General features: G+C 38.8%; 1 long non-coding RNA gene across 1 annotated transcript; it reads left to right on the top strand.

Moving 5' to 3' along the window:
* Positions 1–5,016: 5,016 nt before the first annotated feature.
* LOC105729118 (uncharacterized) lies at positions 5,017–8,639 on the top strand. The gene is made up of 3 exons (XR_001110195.3): positions 5,017–5,304; positions 5,587–5,669; positions 6,476–8,639. It is a non-coding gene; the product is annotated as an uncharacterized LOC105729118 (long non-coding RNA).
* The last annotated feature ends 9,490 nt before the right edge of the window (positions 8,640–18,129 follow it).

The raw sequence follows: 18,129 nt of genomic DNA, 5'->3' as shown, positions 1-18,129 counted from the left end.
GTCGGGCGCGGTGGCTCAAGCCTGTAATCCCAGCACTTTGGGAGGCCGAGGCGGGTGGATCACAAGGTCAAGAGATCGAGACCATCCTGGTCAACATGGTGAAACCCCGTCTCTACTAACACAAAAAATTAGCTGGGCACGGTGGCGCGTGCCTGTAATCCCAGCTACTCAGGAGGCTGAGGCAGGAGAATTGCCTGAACCCAGGAGGCGGAGGTTGCGGTGAGCCGAGATCGCGCCATTGCACTCCAGCCTGGGTAATGAGCGAAACTCCGTCGCAAAAAAAAAAAAAAAAAAAAAAAAAAGTTAACCAGACATGATGGTACATGCCAGTAGTATAACCATACTGTTATTTCCATCTTTAAACCCCTTTCCTCAGCCCCTATGTCTGGGTCCCAGGTCAAATCTGCCTACTGTAGAGCTGTTGGCCCCACAGGGTCATTGGGTGTCCCTTATGCTGTGCTGAGGTGCAGGATCTAAGAAGTAAAGAGACAGGACACTGAAGAACTGGTGAAGAGCATTTGGACTCAGGTGACCATGCCACCTATAAGCAGAGACAGGCGAGGCCCCGAACACTCAGAAGCATCTGTATTTATTAGGTACAAGCAGGGGAAAGGGTAGTAAGTGAGGTCATCATCTATAGGCTTAGTGATAGGGCATACATAATCACGTGAGTCACAAGCAAGGGGGCCACCCCATTATGTCACCTGGGCAGAGAGGTGGGCCATGCGCAGTAGAGGGTCATGTACAAAAAAAGGATTCACCCCCATTAGATCACCAAGGCAAGGAGGTGGGCTGTGTGCAACAGGTGTGCACAACACTTCTTATCTGGGGGCTGGAGACTTCAAAGGTTTTCTAATAGAAAGATACTGTAAGCCAATGCAGTGGGAGCTGACAGACTTGTGCTCTTAAGATATTTATGGGAGAATGATTTGAGCTAGCACAGAAGAGAGAAAAGACTGACAGGGTTACAGCTGCCGTGACTGGTCACACCAGAGGGGTTCTTCTCCCTCCGTTATTTGCGGGATCTCAGGCCTGAGGCCTACTTTCCCCAGGAACTGGATGCAAGGTACTACAACTCCTTTATCAGGAGGAGAGGTTCTTGCTCCAAGCCTGCCATACAGTGTATGCCCTTTCAGGCAGGAACGCCACCACTTGGGTCTTTGGTTCTTGCCCTGATCTGGCTGTTTTCCCATGTACTGCTTCTGTTCTGTGACTGCTGTAGGCATTCCTCCTACTATAAACTACTATATGGTTATATGGAAGGATTATGTAAATCAGCACTAATGTGTCAGTACAGCTCCAACTACAATACCTATATGATTATATAGAAAGATTTATGGAACTAAGTATGCTATATATAAGTACTAAGTATGATTATATAAGCTAGATATATGTAAGCAGTAAGTTATATTTCAGGCACTAATTCTATAAACTAATATATGATTATATATAAAGGATTATATAAAGGAAATAGCTGAGTAATAACACTATAAACTAAGATATTCTTCAGGCACTAATTGTGCCTGGGGTTTGCACAGCTCTCCTTCCTCAGTGCCCATGTCGGGGGTTATCCACACTTACTCCACAGGGCATTCCCAAATACCTTCATCACAATTAATGTCTCCTGATCTCCCAATGTACAAAGTACTTTGTAACTGTTAATCGTTTTCATCATAGCCTGCCAGGTTTTATCCAATTTGTGTATTTCTCTTTTCCTACGAAATTATTCTGCTCAGCTCACACATTTATTGAGCACCTACTATGATGGGCCAGGCAATGTGTTACGAGACTGAGGAAACAGATGACTAAGAAAATTGCTAAAGTTGAAGAGCAGCATGTGGTTTATGTAAGAAACATACCTGAATAATACAGGCTCACCAGGCCTTTGGGGTTATAAACAGTGCTTTATGTGTCATAGATGCTCAATAAATATCTAAATTGAGTGTGATGCTAAGATATTCATTCATTTGGAATATTATAAAAATACAAACACCTCCTATGTGCATAGACTGCTAAAGCCAAAAGTCAACAAAAGAAACTACTTTTTAATTAAACTCACCTTGGACATATTATTTCTAATCCTCACTACAACCCTGCGAAGTATTATCTCTAATTTTCAGATAAAGAAAGTGGGCTCAGCAAAATTCAATAATTTATCTAGGACCACACAACTAGCTTTCAATCCAGTTATAGAACTAAAACATACACATATGGAAAACTAAGCCATTACAATACAGTGTGATTAGTTTGGAATACTGAAGGAAGGCTAGCTATGCCTAGAAATAGACCATAGCCTATAAACATTTGAAATACTATTTGGATTTTTTTTCATACTTTCTTTTTGTATACATAGATTCAGGGTATATGTGTGCAGGTTTATTATATAGATATATTGCGTAGTGGTGAGATCTGGACGTCTAGTGTACCCATCACCCAAATAGTGAACATTGTACCCAATAGTTAATTTTTCAACCCTCACCCTTCCCTTCCCATCCTCCCCACTTTTATAGTCCCCAGTGTCTATTATTCCCCTCTATGTCCACGTGTACCCAGTGTTTAGCTTCCACTTATAAGTGAGAACATGTGGTATTTGATTTTCTGCTTCTGAATTATTTCACTTAGGATAATGGCCGGCCCCAGCTCCAACCATGTTGCTGCAAAAGACACGATTTCATTATTTTTATGGCTGCATAGTATTCAATGGTATATGCATACAACATTTTCTTTAACCATCTGTTGGTAGACACTTAGGTTGGTGGTTGATTGTATGTCTTTGTCTTTTTGTCATAACGATTTCTTTTTTTTTTTTTTTTTTTTTTTTTTTCACAGACATGGCCTGTGGTAATCAGAGCTCACCACAGCCTTGAACTCTTGGGCTCAAGCAATCCTACCACCTCAGTCTCTCGAGTAGCTAGGACTACTGGCATGCACCATCATGTCTGATTAACATTTTAATTTTTTGTAGAGATGGAGGTTTGGCTGTATTGCTTAGGCTGGTCTTAAACTCCTGGCACCAAGTGATCCCCCTGCCTCAGCCTCCCAAAGCTCTAGGATTACAAGCATGAGCCATCACACCGTTACAATTTGTTTTCCTTTGGGTACCCAGTAGTGAGATTGCTGGGTCAAATGGTAGTTCTATTTTTAGTTCTTTTGAGAAATCTCCATACTAGTATCTACAGAGGTTGTACTAATTTATATTCCCACCAATAGTGTATAAGCAATCCCTGTTTTCTGAATTTTCATCAATATCTGTTGTTTTTCGACTTTTCAATAATAGTCCTTCTGACTGGTGTAAGACAGTATCTCACCATGGTTTTAATCTGCATTTCTCTGATGATTAGTGATGTTGAGAATTTTATCATGTTTTTTGGCCACTTATATGTCTTCTTTTGGGAAATGTCTATCCCTGTCCTTCACCCTCTTTTTAATAGGGTTTAGTTTTTTCTGGTTCAGTTAAGTTCCTTGTAGATTCTGGATATTAGTCCTTTCTTGAATGCATAGTTTACAAATATGTTCTTCCATTCTGTAGGTTATTTATTTATTTTACTATGCAGAAGCTTTTTAGCTTAATGAAATTCATTTGTCTGTTTTTGTTTTTGTTGCATTTGTTTTTGAGGAGTTGCTCATAAATTCTTTGCCTAGGCCAAAGTCCACAAGAGTTTTTTCTAAGTTTTCTTCTAGGATTTTTGTTGTTTCAGGTTTTACATTTAATTCTAATCCATCTTGAGTTAATTTTGGCATATGGTGAGAGAAAGGGGTCCAGTTTCATTCCTCTGCATGTCTATCCAGTTTGTCTAGCACCATTTATTAAATAGAGTGTCTTTTCCTCATCATTTATTTTTGTTGTCTTTGTCTCAGATCAGTTGGTTGTAGGTATGTGGTTTTATTCCTGTAGACTATTTGTAATACCCTTCAGCTACACAAGTAAAAAATACAAACCAAAAGCCGCAATATATCCTTACTAAATTAGCTAAAACTCTTTCAATACTCATTGTTGAAGGAACAGAGAGAAAAAAAAATCATACCACAATGTCAATGGTTGTGTAGGTATTGGAATTTTTTTGTTACATTCTTCCGAAATTTTCTAATGTTCCTCAGTAAGCATGTATTACCTTTATAATCAGAAAAATAAACTTTAAAAAATTGAGTGGGCTTTGGATGCCATGTGTACCTTCATCTGCTTACAGTATAAAGACATACCTAACCTCTTCACTCTTCAGACATACCGAAAACCACCACAGTCTACACATATGCCCCAAATTACTATTTCTTCCCAAATAAAATATTCTAATTTCAAAAATTCATCTCTACATTCTGACTCCACAGCTTTTAGTACTTAACGTTTTTGTTTTTAGTTGACAAAAATTATGTTTATAGTATATAACATGATGTTTTGAAATATGTATACACTGCAGAATGGTTAGATAAAGCTAACATATGCACCCTTCGGCTCTTTAAAAACTAACGTCCAGGCCGGGCGCGGTGGCTCACGCCTGTAATCCCAGCACTTTGGGAGGCCGAGGCGGGTGGATCACGAGGTCAAGAGATGGAGACCATCCCGGTCAACATGGTGAAACCCCGTCTCTACTAAAAATACAAAAAATTAGCTGGGCACGGTGACGCGTGCCTGTAATCCCAGCTACTCAGGAGGCTGAGGCAGGAGAATTGCCTGAACCCAGGAGGCGGAGGTTGCGGTGAGCCGAGATCGCGCCATTGCACTCCTGTCTGGGTAACAAGAGCGAAACTCCGTCTCAAAAAAAAAAAAAAAAAAAAAAAAACTAACGTCCAATTCATCTATCAACGACCAACCAAAATTCCGTGAGAGTAAAGCCTTTGCTTAGCTTTCCAGTCCTGTTAAACGGTGAGAAACAAAAGGATCCCCACGACCCTGCCCAACAAGACGCCACGCAGCCAGAAAACGCCAAGTGACCTCCAGGCAGATACTTCCGGAAGAAACGGCTCTCCGAACCTGGAAATGAAGACAGAAAACGCACAGCATTCTGGGAAGAGTTACGGAGGCGGAATTGTGTTTGCTGGCTGTTACCAGGACAACCGGAGGCGATTGACCGTTATCTGCGGTTTGGAGCCGTTAGCGGGAGAGGCGGAGATGTTCAGAGGTCTTTTAGGATGAGCTAGAGGGTCGTGAGGGCTCTCTTTGTCCGGTCGTGCCCCGCGCCCCAGCCGCTAGACCGGGGGATCTGAGTTGCACTCTTGTTTTTCTGAGTCAGTCTTAAGGTGAAATGAAGTGTGGCCCAGTGACTCTTCACTGTCGCTTTTCTAGTTTTCTGTCTTCTTTTAGAAAATGTAAGTTGAGAATTTCTAATTTACATCGGGATGTGTTCTAATGCGCTTGTTTTTAAAATTGTGGAAAATTTAAAAAAGAAAATAAATCTCACTAGTCATCCAGCTACCCAGAACAAAATGTTCATGTATTACCTATTAATTTTTTTCTCTGCATTATTTTATAGTTGAGATGATTTAGGGAAAACCATTTTGTGTCCTGCATATATGTATGAATATGATATAATTTTGGGATTCATATCACAGCAACAAAGAAGGCATTGAAGACTTTGAATCTGTTTACAGTGAATTGAAAAGACAGGATGAAGTGGAACAGCATGTGAAGACAATTCTTTCAAGAAGTTTGGCTGTCAAGGAAAATAGAGAATGTGAGTAGCCAAAGGACAATGACAGGTGAAAGAAAGAAATTGGGAGCCAGACAATACAGCCTGACAGTTTATGCCTGTATTGATATCCCACCTCCTTCACAAAATATTGAGTATGCTTGGGGGAAAAAATATATACTATAATATGAGAAAATGATTGGAAGAGAAACTGAGGCAAAAATAACTAGAAAACAAAATAAAGCCAGAGGTATGTTAATACCCCAAAACTTCATACCAAAAGGTCCGTGTAATTGATAGAGGAGTGCCACAAATTGGATTCTGAGGTTCCTCACAACTAAACCAAAGTTTCACATGATCCATATGAGGGAGGGGGACTAATGGCATATTATGGAATCCTGTTACACATTAGCTGTATGAAATTGATTGGGTAATGTAAGTTCTTTAGCCCTCATTTCTCCATCTCTTAGAGTGGAGAGAGGAAGGAAACTGTTAGACGAGACGATCTTTTTATATCTCTTCCACTACTAATAGTCTATGATCATATAGGCCAGAGGCAGCAAACTCAAATGCCTAAATTAGGGACTAAGAAAGTTTCATAAGGGAGAAAATGGACTGGATGTGATAAAAAAAAAGGAGTGATAGAGTTTAGAAGGGTGGAGTTGATTGAGCTGTCCCATCTAAAACTCCAGACAATTCTTGTAAGGATCAGGACCCAGTGTTGCCAGATGTTCTGAGTTTTCAGGAGAAACAGGGAAATCATATTTTTGATAATATTATACAAAACAAATAAAACAGCTCTACTGACTAGATACAATTCATGGGTCACTAATTTTCAACCTCTGCTATAGGTGAAAGGACCTCAACGAGAGGGATAATTGTTTGAATTAAAGAATTAAATATGAAGAAAAAAGAAGAAATCAAAAAGAATACGAAGATTTCCCCTTCGTAATAAAGAGGAGATAGTAACATTGATACTAAAATTAGCAGAAGGTTTGGGGAGAGAAGGTGCTTGATTGTGAGTTTCTTCAACGTGGGGCAAACTTACTCGTGTCCATAGAACATGAATCCAATTCAGCTGTTGGGTTTGAGAAATCTGTGGGATTTATCAGAGGAAAGTGTATAGGAATGTAGGTCAGGAGTTTGGAGAAAGATGAAAAAGGAGTTAAAGATGTAAGATTCATTCTTTAAAGTTTTATTGATTATATAACACGATATGTATTTTCACAAGACTCTCAACTGTCTGAAGGCAGAAACCACTTTTTTTCACCACTTACCCAGCTCCTAGCACAATACAGTCAGTGCTTATGTATGTTGAATAAATAAATAAATAAATACAAAACACTGTGTATTACAGTATGCAAGATACAGAGTTGAATTAGAAAATCTTAAGCGAACAAGAAACTCTGGGGTCTACTTGAGGGTGAAAGATGGGAGCATGGAGAGGAGCAGAAAAAATAACTGTTGGGTACTAGGCTTAATACATGGGGGAAGAAATAATCTTTACAACAAACCTTAACATGTACCCCAAACCTAAATAAAAGTTTAAAAAGAAGAAAATCTTCTTAAAGAAGTTTATAGGGTAAGGGCCCCATATCCGAAAGAAAGAAAGGAAAGAAGGAAGAGAGAGAGAGAGAGAAGGAGAGGGGAGGGGAGGGGAGGAGAGGAAGAGAAGAGAGAAAGAAAAGGAATAAAAGAAGGAAGGAAGGAAAGAAAGAAAGAAGGAGCAGCTTATAGGCCAGAAAGTAAGACACATAAGTAACTAATGCAAGTTTTAAAGTAGTGTCATTTTTTAAAAAAAACTACCATGGGATTCAGAAGGGGAAGATGGTTTTAGAAGAATTTAAGAAGTTAAGCTGTGTCTTTCTTGATAATGGACAGGATTCAATCACATGGGTATTAGGAGAGGAACTGATCAGAAGCAGTTAAATAGAAGATGTAGGCTGTGTGCGGTGGCTCACACCTGTAATCCCAGCACTTTGGGAGACTGAGGTGGGTGGATCACTTGAGGTCAGGAGTTTGAGACCAGCCTGGCCAACATGACAAAACCCTGTCTCTACTAAAACTACAAAAATTAGCCGGGTGTGGTGGTACACACCCGTAATCCCACCTACATGGGAAGCTGAGGCAAGAGAATCGCTTGAACATGGGAGGCAGCCACTGCCCTCCAGTCTGGGTGGCAGAGTGAGACTGTCTCAAAAAAAAAAAAAAATAGAAGATGTATACCCTTTTGAAAGTCAGTATTTGAAACTGCCAAAAAAAGTGAATAGTGAAACAATTTGAAGCCAGAACCTTGAGAATCACCCACGTATAAAGAAGATGAGGAAGAAAAACCAACAGTAAACAAAGTCATCAGAAAGCTAAGAGAAACATCTGGAGAGTGTGTTTCATAGCAACTAAGGTTCCAGGTTTCAAAAAGGAAAGGTCAGCCAGTATTGTCAAATACTACAGAGACAGCAAGCCATCAAGGAGAATCCAAGGCCATTGGATTTGATGATTAAGGAAATCATTGATGACTTTAAACAATTGGCTGATGAATATAAGAAGAAGAGCTTAAAAGAGCAGTAGAATTGAGCGGCTTGTTGATTTGTTTAGGGAGGTAGGGAATGGGGTTCCATAGGCACAGGGGAAGAAAATAGAAGGTGAGATTAAGCTGCAAAACAGGATAAATTTATGACACAAGATTTTGGAGCAGTAATGAGATCAAGAAATGAGGGAAGAGTAACAGCAAGAATCAGCATTATAATTCTAACAAATTATGTTTTCCTACCCAATGGCCTGGTTTCTTTTCACCTTTATGGCCCTAAAATAACTTTATAACCTAAAAAATAGTATCAGAACTTTTAACTTAGGGAGTGTAAATTAGTTCAACCATTGTGTAAGACAGTGTGGCGATTTCTCAAGGATCTAGACGTAGAAATTCCATTTGACCCAGCAATCTCATTACTGGGTATATACCCAAAGAACTATAAATCATTCTACTATAAAGACACATGCACACGTATGTTCATTGCAGCCCTGACCTGGAACCAACCCAAATGCCCATCAATGATAGAATGGACAAAGAAAATGTAGTACATATACACCATGGAATACTACGCAGCCATAAAAGACGATGAGTTCATGTCCTTTGTAGGGACTTGGGTGAATCTGGAAACCATCATTCTCAGCAAACTGGCACAAGAACAGAAAACCAAACACCGCATGTTCTCACTCATAGGCGGGTGTTGAACAATGAGAACACGTGGACTCAGGGAGAGGAGCATCACACACTGGGGGCAGTTGCGGGGGGTAGGGGAGAGACAGCTGGGGGTGAGGAGAGTGGGGAGGGATAACATGGGGAGAAATGCCAGATATAATATGCACCTAAAGTTAAATAAATAAATTTAAAAAAAACTTTAACTTAGTAATATTTCCTAACGTTGCTTTTAAATCCTTTTTTTATAAACAGATATCATTGGTGGGGTGTGGTGGCTCACACCTGTAATCCCAGCACTTTGGGAGGTCAAGGTGGGCAGATAACCTTAGGTCAGGAGTTGAAGACCAGCCTGGCCAACATGGTGAAACCTGGTCTCTACTAAAAATACAAAAATTAGCTGAGTGTGGTGACAGACACCTGTAATCCTCCCTACTCAGGAGGCTGAGGCAGGAGAATCACTTGAACCCAGGATGTGGAAGTTGCAATAAGCCGAGATCACACCTCTGCACTCCAGCCTGAGTGACAGAGCGAGACTCCATCTAATAAATAAATAGATAGTATGGTGTATACACCTGATTTTTTGGTTGCTCCACATCGCTCTCAGGAAACCACCACTCACCAGCCTTAGCCTATGTGGTTGAAGTGGGGCTGATTCCCAACTCCCCACCCTGCCCCCATTTTTACACTTGATGCAGACCTGACCAATGAGAACCATAATTGGTACTTTTGCTGACACTATTTAAAAACAAAAAACCTCTCTCCCGCTGATGTTGTGATACTGCAGGTGCTAAAGACCATATAGACCCAGAGCAGACAGGCCACCCTTGCTACCACATGGAGGTTTGTCTAATATTGAAGCTAAAGAAGCTAAGCCGGAAGACAGACAGACCAAGTCCTGATGACATTGTTCGAACCCAGAGATACAGACATGTCTGAAACTAGTTTTACCACTGGACTTATCAGTTAAATAAGCCAATAAACTCTCTTTTATACTTAACCTTGGATTTTACCTGATTTTTGTCATTTACAGCTCAAAATAGTCTAATATAGAGATATGCATCATTAAATCAACATTATTTCTTCTCTGTCTTACTTTAAATGTTACTCGATAATGTATTCTAAAAGTATTCTTCAGTCTCTCTAAGTTAATACACAAATTTAGTAAAATTCCCGTATTAATCCCAAAAGTATTTTAAGAGCTTGTTTTTGTTGTTTGTTTACTTGTTTGGAACTAAACAGAATTACTCCAAAATTCATTGAGAGAAAAAAAAAACATGAAAAAAACAAGAAAATAGAATTCATAAAGATAATTGCACTGTCATATAATAAAGCATGAAACAAGAAAAATAAACACAGGGTGATAATGGAGTAGGAATAAACAGTCATGGAACAGAATTCAAAGCCTGAATATATCTAAGAGCACTTGCCAGATTTAATATGTGGTAAATTAAGAAAAGATTAATCCAGTAAAGTATATAAAAACATTGAGCCAGATTTAGAGGAGAAAGGTAATTAGATCCTTACCTTATTCTCAGAATAAATTTCAAATGGATTTGTGACAAATGTAAAAATTGAAGCCAGATTCTCAATATATATTGATTGGCATATAATTGGCACAATCTTTAGCAATATCAATTAAATGTTAAATATTAATAAAATTCAACACAGCCTTTCAATTCCAGAAATATATCCTACAGAAACAAAATATTTGTATAAATATGGGTAATGCAGTATTGGAATATCAAAAGTAGTAGTACACATATGAAATAGGATATGGAATACCTATGTCATGCATTCACAGAGAAGCAATATCACAACAAGGAGGTAAAAATTGATTCTTGAGAGAAACTTTTTTTCTAAAGCATAGATACACGTAAAGCATATAAATGGATATACAGTATATAAGTGATATTGAAACTTCATGGGAGAGTAATAAGAAAAAAACTGTCTATGCCAGGCACGGTGGCTCACACCTGAAATCCCAGCACTTTGAAAGGCCGAGGTGGGTGGATTACGAGATCAGGAGATCAAGACCAGCCTGGCCAAGATGGTGAAACCCCGTCTCTACTAAAAGTACAAAACTTAGCTGGGTGCAGTGGCGGGTGCCTGTAATTCCAGCTACTCAGAAGGCTGAGGCAGGAGAATCATTTGAACCTGGGAAGTGGAGGTTGCAGTCAGCCAAGATCGCGCCACTGCACTCCACACTCCAGCCTGGGCAACAAAGCAAGACTCTGCAAAAAAAAAAAAAAAAAAAAAAAAAATGGGGAGGGAAGGAGGGAAGGTAGGAAGGAAGGGAGGGAGGGAGGGAGGGAGGGTGTGGCGGGAGACTCTGTCCAAAAAAAAAAAAAGGAGGGAGGCAGGGAGACTCTGTCCAGAAAAAAAAAGGAAGGAAGATGACTAAAAGACTGAGAAAAACTGTTGTATACAATTTGATACCATGTTAAAAAGAATGAGGTAGATTTTTGTATGTTGACAAAAGAGGATGCCCCAAGATGCATTGTTTTTCAAAAAACAAGTTGTAAAATAGTATGCATAATATGATTACTTTTTTAATGATTAATATATGTTGATACAAACAAACAAGTATTGGTGTTTTTTTGGGGGGGTTAAAATTAATGTTCAATTCTATATTAAGTATTATGTTTACATCTTTAAATAACATTTTAATAAGAAGATAACTTGTAAGAATAAATGAATATTGAAGTAAATGTTTTCATAGTCTTGTGATGAGAAAGGACTTTTTAAACATTACTCCAAAACCCAAAACTATAGAAGTTTAAGTTAAACTACATAAAAATAAAAATTACTACATGGTTGGCTGGGCACAGTCACTCATGTCTGTAATCCCAGCACTTTGAGAGGCCGAGGCAGGAAGATTGCTTGAGCCCAGGAGTTTGAGACTTCCTGGGCATCAGGAAGACCCCAACTCTACCAACACTTTTTTTAAATTAACCAGGCATGGTGGCCCCACCTGTAGTCCCAGCTACTTGGGAGTCTGAGGCAGGAGGACTTTTGAGGACAGCAAGTCAAGGCTGCAGTGAGCTCTGATCACTCCACTGCACTCCAACCCAGGCAACAAGAGTAAGACCCAGCTGGGTGCAGTGATGCACACCTATAATCCCAGCAAGGATTTGGGAGGCTGAGGTGGGCAAATCACTTGAGGTCAGGAGTTTGAGACCAGCCTGGCAAACATGGCAAAACCCCATCCCCCATCCCTACAAAAATACAAAATTTGGCTGGGCGTGGTCATGGGCACCTGTAATCCCAGCTACCCAGGAGGCTGAGGCAGGAGAATTGCTTGAACCCAGGGGGCAGAGATCTGAGATTGCGCTACTGCACTCCAGCCTGGGTGGCAGAAGGTTAAAAAAAAAAAAGTGAGACCCTATCTCAAAAGAAAAAAAATTACTACATAGCAAAAGAAAAAAATCGTAATTGAAGTTGAAGCAACAACCTGAGAGAAAATATTTGCGATATATATGACAAAAGATGCATGTTATTGGTATACAAACAGCTTTTATGTGTCAATAAAAAGTTCCAACACCCTATCAGACAAAACTGGTAAAAAACATGAACAAACAAATGTGCACACCCACAATACAAGTGGCTAATAAACATGAAAATATTTTTATCCTCACTAGTAAAGAAATACAAATAGGCCAGGCACGGTGGCTCGCACTGTAATCCAAGCACTTCGGGAAGCTGAGGCAGGAGGATCACTTGAGCCCAGACTGCAGTGAGCTATGATTGTGCTATTGCACTCCAGCCTGTCTCTAAAATAAATAAATAAATAAATCTAGAAATAAGATAGCTTTTTTTCATTAGATTAGCGAAGTTATTACAATCGTTGGTGTTGGCAGAAAAATGAGATAGGGCAGTACCAGAGTATAAATGGGTTCAGCCTTTCTGAAGTGCAGTTTGGCAACATGTATTAAAATGTTAAATATGCATACCTTTGAATCAGCAGTGATACTTCGAGGAATTTATCCAAAAGTGATAGACAAATCAGAAAAGATGCAGGTACATAAATATCATTACATTAGTCAAAAGTTGGAAACAGGCAGGGCACAGTGGCTCACGCCTGTACTCCCAGCACTTTAGGAGGCTGAGGCGAGAGGATCACTGAAGCCCAGGAGTTGGGTGCTACAGTCAGCTGTGACCATGCCACTGCACTTCAACCTAGGCAACAGAGCAAAAGCCTTTCTGTAAATAAATAATTTTTAAAATAAATTTTTTAATGGAAACAACTTAAAGCCTTATGAAAAGAAGTTAAGTGCTTTTGAGTGAAAATAGCTTGTTATAAAATATGTTATTATCCCATTTACTTAAATTATGTGTGTAAGTATACATAGAAGTAATATCAAAATATTAATAATGGAAATCTCTGGTGGACTTGCAAGTGAATTTTAAGGTCATGCAAAAGTGAGAGAACAGTGTGAATCCCCATGTACTTCAACTCATACTCAATCGTGTTTCATCTATATTCCTACCCACTGCCTCCCTGACCCTGATTTTTCAAGCAATTAAGACATTTTCTCAGTTAATAGTTTAATATGTACTTCTAAAAGATAACGATGCTTTTAAAACACAATACTATTATCATGCCTAAAAAATCCTAACCATTCCCCCAATAAAATCAACTCTATCTGGTCAGTGTTCACATTTTCCTGATTGTCTTATGAATGGTTTTGCAGTTCAATTGAGGTCTGTTAATCTGTAGGTTCTTTCTCCCTCTCTCTTTCTTGTTTTCTTGCAGTTTATTTAAAGAAGTAATTGGATCGTTTATTCTAAACTTTAGGAGCTTAAGAGTAGGCCTAACCCTAATATTTACATGTCTGGGACAATAGTACAAACAAAGGCTCAAATACCATATATATAAACACGTAAAAGTATCACTCAAGCTAACAGTTAAATATGCTCTAAACTTCTACCTTGACAAACCCTTTTAACGACCTGGAAGACCAGGCTTGAATTTAGAGTTTTCAGACTCAGAGTTCCTCACGGGATTGTGGTTGCACTGGAGAGCTGGCACACAGCCCAAAGGCTGTCCTCGTTCTCTTCCCACCCCTGCCTTTATCCCAATATTAAGGAAACCCCAGCCCACATGTCCAAATTCAATCTACGTCCTCTGCAAACAGCCACCCCTGGCAGCACAGTCCACCCTTGGGAAGAACTAAGGATGGGCTCATGCAGGGCCTGGAGGGCATTTTAATTTCTTCTCAGTAAGTACTTGGGAGTGAAAATGATTATTTAACTTTAAAAAGAGACTGCCAAACAGTTAAAAGTGATTGCATCATTTTTCATTTCCAACAGCAGGGTATGAAAGTCCTAGGTGCTCCACATTCCATCAAAATTTAGTGTTGGTGGTCCTTTTTATTTGGGGTTGGGGTGTGTGTGTGTGCGTGTGTGTGTGGTGTATGTGCTGTTAGCAGTTATTGACAATCATTACATCTATTGAGGTTTACAAAATGGTGATATTCTAATTCTGTCATCCATGTATCTGCTGAAAAGCTTTTATAAAAAGAAACTTCCCTTCAACATATATTTGGTTTCCCTGAAATGCAGTTTAGACGGGAAAGGCAGGATTCATGCTTAATTGTTTCCCTTTATTTAACAATTATCAAAATAATGAGTTGGTTCCTTCATATTCATCAAAGATTATTAATGAGAGTTGTGAGGGTTTTAAAGAATTTAAGAATTTAAATATAGACTGGGTGTGGTGACTCATGCCTATAGTCCCAGGATTTGAGGAGGCCAAGGTGGGCCGATTACTTGAGCTCAGAAGTTCAAGGCCAGCCTGGATAACACAGCAACACCCCATCTCTACAAAAAATACAAAAATTAGCCAGGCATGGTGATGTATTCCTGTAGTCCCAGATACTCTGGAGTCTGAGGGGTAGGGGAGAGGATTACATGAGCCCAGGAGGTCAAGGCTGCCACCACTCTAATCAATAGAGCAACACCCTGTCTCGAGAAAAAAAATTTAGAGATTGAGCATTCCTAATCCAAAAATCCAGATTCCAAAACCTGAAACATTTTGCGCACCAACATGATTCTACAAGTGGAAAACTCAACACCTGACTGCATGTGACAGGACACAGTGGAGACAAAGCAGCCATGTTGGCTGTTGCTCTTGTTTCCAGCTGATGCGGGTGTTCTGGTGATGCTACTGTGCTGTTTACTTACCCTGAACACATTCGTTTTTCACTGGATTAATAATGGTGGGTCATATATTTTACTGTTAGGCACTTACTTGTGAACAAGTGTAAGAAAATGTTTGCTTATCAGTAGCATATAAATTCAGAGTCAGGAATAACGGTGATGTCAACAACCACAGATTCTCCACATGGGTGACTGAGGTAGTGACACCTTTGCTTTCTGATAATTCAATGTACACAAACTTTATTTCATGCACAAAATTACTTAAAATATTGCGTAAAATTACCTTCAGGCTGAGTAGACAGCTGTATATAAAACATAAGTGAATTTTGTGTTTAGATTTGAGTCCTATCCCCAAGATATCTCATTAGGTATGTGCAAATATTCCAAAATCAAAAAAATATCCAAAATCTAAAACACTTCTAGTCCCAAGCATTTTGGATAAGGGAGACTCAGCCTGTATATTTGATGTGTTTAATCCATTTTAATTCTCCTTCTCATTGATGTTGAAATTGTCCTATCTTTAGTCAATGGAAATCTTCTCAAATTAACGTCAGAGTTCTTTGACATGACTATAGAAACCTTTGATATCTTCCTTGCCTTCTGAATAACAAGACGTTCCAGACTCATCTTCAACATTTCCTGCCTCAGATGTGGAATCAGCATGTCTCCAAGGAGCCCGGATCTTCTCAGTGGGAAATGGTATTTCAGAGGCAACAATCTAGAATGGGTACTTATTCCTACTGGGTCATTCATGACCAGTTCATTGTTTCTAGACCTTTGCAGTGGGTGGAGCTAGGAAATGTTGTTTTAATAGGAAGATATAGTCAATTACCATGTTTTAAAGTCACTTGGAGGCCAGGTGCAGTGGCTCACACATATAATCCCAGCACTTTGGGAGGCCAAGCTAGGTGGATTACTTGAGGTCAGGAATTCAAGACCAGTCTGTCCAACATGCTTAAACCCCATCTCTACTAAAAATACAAAAATTAATCGGGCATAGTGTGCATGCCTGTAATCCCAGCTACTTGGGAGGCTGAAGCAGGAGAATCACTTGAACCCAGGAGGCAGAGGTTGCAGTGAGACAAGATTGCACCACTGCACTTCAGCCTAGGTGACAGAGCAAGACTCCATCTCAAAAAAGTAATAATTAAAAAAATAATAATATCACTTGGTAAAGTTTCTCATGTGTGGTTATGCCACTAGCTCAGTACATAGGCTGATGTGCTTAATTTTGATTTCAATTTTTAGGGGTTGCATTTTTAGATTTAATTTTGTTTTATAATTACATAAATTATTTTTGTGGTTCTAAAGTCAAAGCTATAAAACAAGGTCTATTTGAGAAAAATCTAGCTCCTACTTTATTCCATAAATGCTCACCCATTCCTTGTTATATAAATGGCCATTTATTTTTATGGCTTGTCCTTCCATTTTTTAAAGTATAAACAATACTTCAGATATATGTATATATGTTCATCCTCTCTTTAAATATAAATGGCCGCAGACTATGCACTCAATTCACTCATTTAAATTATATAATTCAATGGTTTTTAGTATATTCCCAAAGCTGTGCAACCATCACAACAATCAATTTTCAAATATTTTCATTACTCCCAAAAAGACATTCCCACCAGCAGTGTGGTTTCCGGTTTCTCTGAATCCTTGCCACCATTTATTACTGTCCATTTTCTTTATTATAGCCATCTTAGTGGAAGTGAACTGGGATCTCACCGTGGTTTGGTTTGCATTTCCCAAATGGCCTATAACATTGATATGGTTTGACTCTGTCCCCACCCAAATCTCATCTCAAATTGTAATCCCCAAATGTTGACAGAGGGACCTAGTGGGAGGTGATTGGGTCATGGGGATGGTTTCTCCAATGCTGTGCTCATGATAGCAAGTGAGTTCTCACAAGAGCTGATGGTTTTAAAGTATGGCACTTCCTCGCTCTCTGTCTCCTGCTGCCATGTGAAGAAGGTACTTGCTTCTTCATTTGCCTTCTACCATGATTGTAAGTTTCCTGAGGCCTCCCTATCCATGCAGAACTGTGATTCAGTTAAAACCTTATTCTTTATAAATTACCCAGTCTCAGGTAGTTTCCTTTTAGCACTGTGAAAATGGACTAATACAAATATGGAGCATCTTTCATTTGCTTTTTAGCCATTTGTATATCTTCTCTTTGAAGAAATGTTGGTTCAGATCCTTCACCCATTTATCAATTGGGTTGTCTTCTTGTTGTTGTAAGAGTTGTTCATATATCTTTCTGGATATAAGTCTCATCAATATTTAATTTGCAAATATTTTCTCCCATTCTATTTTCATTTTCTTGATGGTGTCCTTTGAAGCACAAAAGGTTGGGGTTTTTAGTTTAATTTTGATCAAGTCCTACTTATCTGCTTGTTCATTTGTCACTTGTGCTGGCATCATGTCTAAGAAGGCTCTGCCTAACCCAACACACAAAGATTAACACCCATATTCTAAGATTTTTATAGTTTTATTTTCTATATTTAAGTCTATGATCCATCATTATGAGTTAATTTTTGTCTATGGCATGAGGTAGGGGTCTAACTTTATTCTTTCGTATGTGATATTCAGTTGTCCTAGCACCATTTGTTGAAAAGACTATTCTCTTTTTTCTCTGATTTAATTGTGTTGGCACCATTATTTAAAAAACCAATTAGCCACAAATATAATAGTTTAATATAATATAAAAACAAATACAATAGTTTTTATGGAGATTGTGTTTAATCTGTAGGTTAATTTGGGGAGTATTGCCATTTTTGCAACATTAAATCTTTCAATCCATGAACATTAGATGTCTTTCATTTATTTATTCTTACTTTTGTTAAATTTACTCCTAAGGATTTTTTTTTATGCTAATGTAAATGGAATTGTTTTCTTTATGTCATTTTCAGATTTCTCCTTCCTTTTTTGTCTTGCTTTTGTTTTTTTGTTTTGTTTTTTAATAGGCTTTTTTTTTTAGAGCAGTTTTAGGTTCACAACAAAACTGAGCAGAAAAGTAAAGAGAATTCCCATCTGCCTCCTGTCCTCACATATGCATAGCCTCCTCCACTATCAACATCCCACACCAGAGTGGTAGGCATATTTTTTACAATTGATGAACCTACATCTCATAATCCATCATTTGCA

This window comes from Aotus nancymaae, unplaced genomic scaffold (genome assembly GCF_030222135.1).
Source record: "Aotus nancymaae isolate 86718 unplaced genomic scaffold, 86718_ANA_hifiasm-v0.15.2.pri h1tg000016l, whole genome shotgun sequence".
In the NCBI taxonomy this organism is placed as follows: Eukaryota; Metazoa; Chordata; class Mammalia; order Primates; family Aotidae; genus Aotus; species Aotus nancymaae.
Note: the sequence above shows the minus strand (reverse complement) of the source record. Positions and strands in the feature narration are given on the sequence as shown.